This window comes from Hyla sarda, unplaced genomic scaffold, assembly GCF_029499605.1.
Source record: "Hyla sarda isolate aHylSar1 unplaced genomic scaffold, aHylSar1.hap1 scaffold_920, whole genome shotgun sequence".
Lineage (NCBI taxonomy): Eukaryota > Metazoa > Chordata > Amphibia > Anura > Hylidae > Hyla > Hyla sarda.
In genome coordinates this window covers 134,892-142,484 of record NW_026610950.1, presented here as the reverse complement: position 1 = coordinate 142,484, position 7,593 = coordinate 134,892, and the positions used below count along the sequence as shown (strand labels likewise).

The 7,593-nt window shown below is 46.8% G+C and overlaps 4 non-coding genes across 4 annotated transcripts; all 4 read left to right on the top strand.

Annotated features, from left to right (window-relative positions):
* Positions 1 to 276: 276 nt before the first annotated feature.
* On the top strand, positions 277 to 467 carry LOC130349675 (U2 spliceosomal RNA). Its single transcript, XR_008886953.1, has one exon. It is a non-coding gene; the product is annotated as a U2 spliceosomal RNA (small nuclear RNA).
* Positions 468 to 2,554: 2,087 nt separating this feature from the next.
* Positions 2,555 to 2,745, top strand: LOC130349674 (U2 spliceosomal RNA). The gene has a single exon (XR_008886952.1). It is a non-coding gene; the product is annotated as a U2 spliceosomal RNA (small nuclear RNA).
* Positions 2,746 to 4,841: 2,096 nt separating this feature from the next.
* LOC130349673 (U2 spliceosomal RNA) lies at positions 4,842 to 5,032 on the top strand. Its single transcript, XR_008886951.1, has one exon. It is a non-coding gene; the product is annotated as a U2 spliceosomal RNA (small nuclear RNA).
* Positions 5,033 to 7,115: 2,083 nt separating this feature from the next.
* LOC130349672 (U2 spliceosomal RNA) lies at positions 7,116 to 7,306 on the top strand. The gene has a single exon (XR_008886950.1). It is a non-coding gene; the product is annotated as a U2 spliceosomal RNA (small nuclear RNA).
* The last annotated feature ends 287 nt before the right edge of the window (positions 7,307 to 7,593 follow it).

Genomic DNA, 7,593 nt, shown 5'->3' with positions numbered 1-7,593 from the left:
CCTAAGCCCAGTGTCACATGCAAGTAGGAGGAGTAAGAAGGGTTCCTGGCAAATCCGGGTTATGGATTGCATTTAAAAAGGCCCCGTGGGAGTGCAATGGGCCCCTGTCTTGCTGCTTAGCAATAATGGTATGGGTTTAGGTTCTGCTGTGTGTACTGGTGGTTGACTGCCCCCCAGCCCAGAGTGTGCATGGAAAATTGTCTGGCAGCCTCCCTGACAGCAAGCAGTGATAGTGCCCATGAAGGGGACCTTGTTGGGCCCGCCCCTTTCACGGTTATCGCTTCTCGGCCTTTTGGCTAAGATCAAGTGTAGTATCTGTTCTTATCAGTTTAATATCTGATACGTCCCCTATCTGGGGACCATATATTAAATGGATTTTTGAGAACGGGGGCCGATTTCGAAGCTTGCTTCCGTCGCCCTATGCATTGACCCGATATGGCAGTATCTTCGGGTACAGTGCACCACCCCCTTACAGGGTTAAAAAGAAAGATTCCTACTTTCATTGCTACCTGCTTGCTGGCTAGCCAGCTAGCCAGCCCTGTGGGCCTTGCTGCTGCTGCAGCCAAAAAACAAAAGGTGGTGCTGCTGCTGCTTCTGCTGCTTCTGCTTCTGCTTGTGTCTGGCCCCTGTTGGAGCGTCCAGGCACAGGACTTCTGCTGCTGCTGACTAAATGGCCTCCTTAATTGGATCATTTGAGTAGCCAGCACACCTGTGCAGGTAGGGCATGACATGATAGGCAGCTGCCTTGATAGCGGGTGGGTGCTGAATGTTCCTAATTGACAAAATAAGATTAATGCTTATGAAGAAATATAAAATCTCATCCCTTCCCCAATATCGCGCCACACCCCTACCCCTTAATTCCCTGGTTGAACGTGATGGACATATGTCTTTTTTCGACCGTACTAACTATGTAACTATGTAACATAACATGGGGGGGGGGGGGGGGTCTCCTGGCTGTTCACACAGGTGTGTCATTGCTGTACATTGACCATGCATTGCTTCTGTGGTATTGCAAAGGCAAAGACAAATGCTTCCAGCCATCCATTGCACTAATGGATTGGTCATCAGCTGGCTGTCTATGTCCCGCATCAATATAGACCAAAGTACAGAGGGTTAGGCTATGCTATTGTGCACCTACCTGATGCATCAGAAGGTGCGAGGCCCTTGCTAAATTCTGTGCACAGACTTTGAGATCTATGCTTTAGACTGTATCTAAACCTGCTCCAACATGGACTGACATTCTGGCCTACTTTCAGCCGATGCGACTTGTCTGTCGCTGAACAGTCGCTTTTTATGTATTCAGCACCTATGTATAATGTTGTAAAAATGCTCTAGAAGCTAAAGTCGCAGAAATGTCACACATATTTGGCCTGCAACTTTCTGTGCGACAAATTCAGACAGGAAAAATCAGTATAAATCCTTAGAAAATTATCCCCCAGGGTCTCCATCTGCTGGCGGTATTGAATAAGCATTGCTGCACTGATGGGGTATGCATTAGACGAAAAAAAAGAAGAAAAAGAAGAATAATACGCCCAGAAAAGAGGCGAAAAGGAGAAAAACGTAAAAAAACGTGAAAAAAAAGTAAGAGGAAGAGAAGGGAAAAAAAGGTGGAAATGGGTTTAAAAGTGATTTCGGCGGAGAAATATATATATATATATATATATATATATATATATATATATGCGCACACACACACATAGATATAAACGTATTCTCCGTTGAGATATTGCAGCCGCTGCTGTGTCCAGGCCCAGGAGCCTTAGCACTGTGCTGTGATGTCACTCAATACCACTGACATCACTAGGTGTAAACAACATCTCTCCTTTGCTGTGTATGTGACTATGGAGCTGTTTGGTGATGTCGTCTATTACGGCCTTCATAGAAGCAACAGGAGATTGTTGCATCCATCTTGAACCCTCAGAACTACAGTGCTATGATGTCACTCACTTCCACAGGCCTTGCAGAGTGTAAACAACAACAACCCAGCTTTGTTGTGTATGTAACCAAAGGGATTTGTGATGTCACCTAGAACCTTCACAGCAGCGACAGCTTTATGAGGAGCATCAGCACTGCTCTGCCTGAGCAGAACCATCACCGCCATAGGTTGTCAAATAACCCGGATTTAACCCACACAGGTAAGTCCAATGGGGTGCAGGCATGTCCTCTATGCTTACAGCTTCCCGTGGGTGTTGGTTTGATACCGTTTGGGGACAGCCAAGGAGGCATCTGCAGGCAACAAAGGTAGGTGTGTGCTTGTGTGTGTGTTTCCTATGCAGATCCTAAGCCCAGTGTCACATGCAAGTAGGAGGAGTAAGAAGGGTTCCTGGCAAATCCGGGTTATGGATTGCATTTAAAAAGGCCCCGTGGGAGTGCAATGGGCCCCTGTCTTGCTGCTTAGCAATAATGGTATGGGTTTAGGTTCTGCTGTGTGTACTGGTGGTTGACTGCCCCCCAGCCCAGAGTGTGCATGGAAAATTGTCTGGCAGCCTCCCTGACAGCAAGCAGTGATAGTGCCCATGAAGGGGACCTTGTTGGGCCCGCCCCTTTCACGGTTATCGCTTCTCGGCCTTTTGGCTAAGATCAAGTGTAGTATCTGTTCTTATCAGTTTAATATCTGATACGTCCCCTATCTGGGGACCATATATTAAATGGATTTTTGAGAACGGGGGCCGATTTCGAAGCTTGCTTCCGTCGCCCTATGCATTGACCCGATATGGCAGTATCTTCGGGTACAGTGCACCACCCCCTTACAGGGTTAAAAAGAAAGATTCCTACTTTCATTGCTACCTGCTTGCTGGCTAGCCAGCTAGCCAGCCCTGTGGGCCTTGCTGCTGCTGCAGCCAAAAAACAAAAGGTGGTGCTGCTGCTGCTTCTGCTGCTTCTGCTTCTGCTTGTGTCTGGCCCCTGTTGGAGCGTCCAGGCACAGGACTTCTGCTGCTGCTGACTAAATGGCCTCCTTAATTGGATCATTTGAGTAGCCAGCACACCTGTGCAGGTAGGGCATGACATGATAGGCAGCTGCCTTGATAGCGGGTGGGTGCTGAATGTTCCTAATTGACAAAATAAGATTAATGCTTATGAAGAAATATAAAATCTCATCCCTTCCCCAATATCGCGCCACACCCCTACCCCTTAATTCCCTGGTTGAACGTGATGGACATATGTCTTTTTTCGACCGTACTAACTATGTAACTATGTAACATAACATGGGGGGGGGGGGGGGGGGGGGTCTCCTGGCTGTTCACACAGGTGTGTCATTGCTGTACATTGACCATGCATTGCTTCTGTGGTATTGCAAAGGCAAAGACAAATGCTTCCAGCCATCCATTGCACTAATGGATTGGTCATCAGCTGGCTGTCTATGTCCCGCATCAATATAGACCAAAGTACAGAGGGTTAGGCTATGCTATTGTGCACCTACCTGATGCATCAGAAGGTGCGAGGCCCTTGCTAAATTCTGTGCACAGACTTTGAGATCTATGCTTTAGACTGTATCTAAACCTGCTCCAACATGGACTGACATTCTGGCCTACTTTCAGCCGATGCGACTTGTCTGTCGCTGAACAGTCGCTTTTTATGTATTCAGCACCTATGTATAATGTTGTAAAAATGCTCTAGAAGCTAAAGTCGCAGAAATGTCACACATATTTGGCCTGCAACTTTCTGTGCGACAAATTCAGACAGGAAAAATCAGTATAAATCCTTAGAAAATTATCCCCCAGTGTCTCCATCTGCTGGCGGTATTGAATAAGCATTGCTGCACTGATGGGGTATGCATTAGACGAAAAAAAAGAAGAAAAAGAAGAATAATACGCCCAGAAAAGAGGCGAAAAGGAGAAAAACGTAAAAAAACGTGAAAAAAAAGTAAGAGGAAGAGAAGGGAAAAAAAGGTGGAAATGGGTTTAAAAGTGATTTCGGCGGAGAAATATATATATATATATATATATATATATATATATATATATATATGCGCACACACACACATAGATATAAACGTATTCTCCGTTGAGATATTGCAGCCGCTGCTGTGTCCAGGCCCAGGAGCCTTAGCACTGTGCTGTGATGTCACTCAATACCACTGACATCACTAGGTGTAAACAACATCTCTCCTTTGCTGTGTATGTGACTATGGAGCTGTTTGGTGATGTCGTCTATTACGGCCTTCATAGAAGCAACAGGAGATTGTTGCATCCATCTTGAACCCTCAGAACTACAGTGCTATGATGTCACTCACTTCCACAGGCCTTGCAGAGTGTAAACAACAACAACCCAGCTTTGTTGTGTATGTAACCAAAGGGATTTGTGATGTCACCTAGAACCTTCACAGCAGCGACAGCTTTATGAGGAGCATCAGCACTGCTCTGCCTGAGCAGAACCATCACCGCCATAGGTTGTCAAATAACCCGGATTTAACCCACACAGGTAAGTCCAATGGGGTGCAGGCATGTCCTCTATGCTTACAGCTTCCCGTGGGTGTTGGTTTGATACCGTTTGGGGACAGCCAAGGAGGCATCTGCAGGCAACAAAGGTAGGTGTGTGCTTGTGTGTGTGTTTCCTATGCAGATCCTAAGCCCAGTGTCACATGCAAGTAGGAGGAGTAAGAAGGGTTCCTGGCAAATCCGGGTTATGGATTGCATTTAAAAAGGCCCCGTGGGAGTGCAATGGGCCCCTGTCTTGCTGCTTAGCAATAATGGTATGGGTTTAGGTTCTGCTGTGTGTACTGGTGGTTGACTGCCCCCCAGCCCAGAGTGTGCATGGAAAATTGTCTGGCAGCCTCCCTGACAGCAAGCAGTGATAGTGCCCATGAAGGGGACCTTGTTGGGCCCGCCCCTTTCACGGTTATCGCTTCTCGGCCTTTTGGCTAAGATCAAGTGTAGTATCTGTTCTTATCAGTTTAATATCTGATACGTCCCCTATCTGGGGACCATATATTAAATGGATTTTTGAGAACGGGGGCCGATTTCGAAGCTTGCTTCCGTCGCCCTATGCATTGACCCGATATGGCAGTATCTTCGGGTACAGTGCACCACCCCCTTACAGGGTTAAAAAGAAAGATTCCTACTTTCATTGCTACCTGCCTGCTGGCTAGCCAGCTAGCCAGCCCTGTGGGCCTTGCTGCTGCTGCAGCCAAAAAACAAAAGGTGGTGCTGCTGCTGCTTCTGCTGCTTCTGCTTGTGTCTGGCCCCTGTTGGAGCGTCCAGGCACAGGACTTCTGCTGCTGCTGACTAAATGGCCTCCTTAATTGGATCATTTGAGTAGCCAGCACACCTGTGCAGGTAGGGCATGACATGATAGGCAGCTGCCTTGATAGCGGGTGGGTGCTGAATGTTCCTAATTGACAAAATAAGATTAATGCTTATGAAGAAATATAAAATCTCATCCCTTCCCCAATATCGCGCCACACCCCTACCCCTTAATTCCCTGGTTGAACGTGATGGACATATGTCTTTTTTCGACCGTACTAACTATGTAACTATGTAACATAACATGGGGGGGGGGGGTCTCCTGGCTGTTCACACAGGTGTGTCATTGCTGTACATTGACCATGCATTGCTTCTGTGGTATTGCAAAGGCAAAGACAAATGCTTCCAGCCATCCATTGCACTAATGGATTGGTCATCAGCTGGCTGTCTATGTCCCGCATCAATATAGACCAAAGTACAGAGGGTTAGGCTATGCTATTGTGCACCTACCTGATGCATCAGAAGGTGCGAGGCCCTTGCTAAATTCTGTGCACAGACTTTGAGATCTATGCTTTAGACTGTATCTAAACCTGCTCCAACATGGACTGACATTCTGGCCTACTTTCAGCCGATGCGACTTGTCTGTCGCTGAACAGTCGCTTTTTATGTATTCAGCACCTATGTATAATGTTGTAAAAATGCTCTAGAAGCTAAAGTCGCAGAAATGTCACACATATTTGGCCTGCAACTTTCTGTGCGACAAATTCAGACAGGAAAAATCAGTATAAATCCTTAGAAAATTATCCCCCAGTGTCTCCATCTGCTGGCGGTATTGAATAAGCATTGCTGCACTGATGGGGTATGCATTAGACGAAAAAAAAGAAGAAAAAGAAGAATAATACGCCCAGAAAAGAGGCGAAAAGGAAAAAAACGTAAAAAAACGTGAAAAAAAAGTAAGAGGAAGAGAAGGGAAAAAAAGGTGGAAATGGGTTTAAAAGTGATTTCGGCGGAGAAATATATATATATATATATATATATATATATATATATATATATATATGCGCACACACACACATAGATATAAACGTATTCTCCGTTGAGATATTGCAGCCGCTGCTGTGTCCAGGCCCAGGAGCCTTAGCACTGTGCTGTGATGTCACTCAATACCACTGACATCACTAGGTGTAAACAACATCTCTCCTTTGCTGTGTATGTGACTATGGAGCTGTTTGGTGATGTCGTCTATTACGGCCTTCATAGAAGCAACAGGAGATTGTTGCATCCATCTTGAACCCTCAGAACTACAGTGCTATGATGTCACTCACTTCCACAGGCCTTGCAGAGTGTAAACAACAACAACCCAGCTTTGTTGTGTATGTAACCAAAGGGATTTGTGATGTCACCTAGAACCTTCACAGCAGCGACAGCTTTATGAGGAGCATCAGCACTGCTCTGCCTGAGCAGAACCATCACCGCCATAGGTTGTCAAATAACCCGGATTTAACCCACACAGGTAAGTCCAATGGGGTGCAGGCATGTCCTCTATGCTTACAGCTTCCCGTGGGTGTTGGTTTGATACCGTTTGGGGACAGCCAAGGAGGCATCTGCAGGCAACAAAGGTAGGTGTGTGCTTGTGTGTGTGTTTCCTATGCAGATCCTAAGCCCAGTGTCACATGCAAGTAGGAGGAGTAAGAAGGGTTCCTGGCAAATCCGGGTTATGGATTGCATTTAAAAAGGCCCCGTGGGAGTGCAATGGGCCCCTGTCTTGCTGCTTAGCAATAATGGTATGGGTTTAGGTTCTGCTGTGTGTACTGGTGGTTGACTGCCCCCCAGCCCAGAGTGTGCATGGAAAATTGTCTGGCAGCCTCCCTGACAGCAAGCAGTGATAGTGCCCATGAAGGGGACCTTGTTGGGCCCACCCCTTTCACGGTTATCGCTTCTCGGCCTTTTGGCTAAGATCAAGTGTAGTATCTGTTCTTATCAGTTTAATATCTGATACGTCCCCTATCTGGGGACCATATATTAAATGGATTTTTGAGAACGGGGGCCGATTTCGAAGCTTGCTTCCGTCGCCCTATGCATTGACCCGATATGGCAGTATCTTCGGGTACAGTGCACCACCCCCTTACAGGGTTAAAAAGAAAGATTCCTACTTTCATTGCTACCTGCTTGCTGGCTAGCCAGCTAGCCAGCCCTGTGGGCCTTGCTGCTGCTGCAGCCAAAAAACAAAAGGTGGTGCTGCTGCTGCTTCTGCTGCTTCTGCTTGTGTCTGGCCCCTGTTGGAGCGTCCAGGCACAGGACTTCTGCTGCTGCTGACTAAATGGCCTCCTTAATTGGATCATTTGAGTAGCCAGCACACCTGTGCAGGTAGGGCATGACATGATAGGCAGCTGCCTTGATAGCGGGTGGG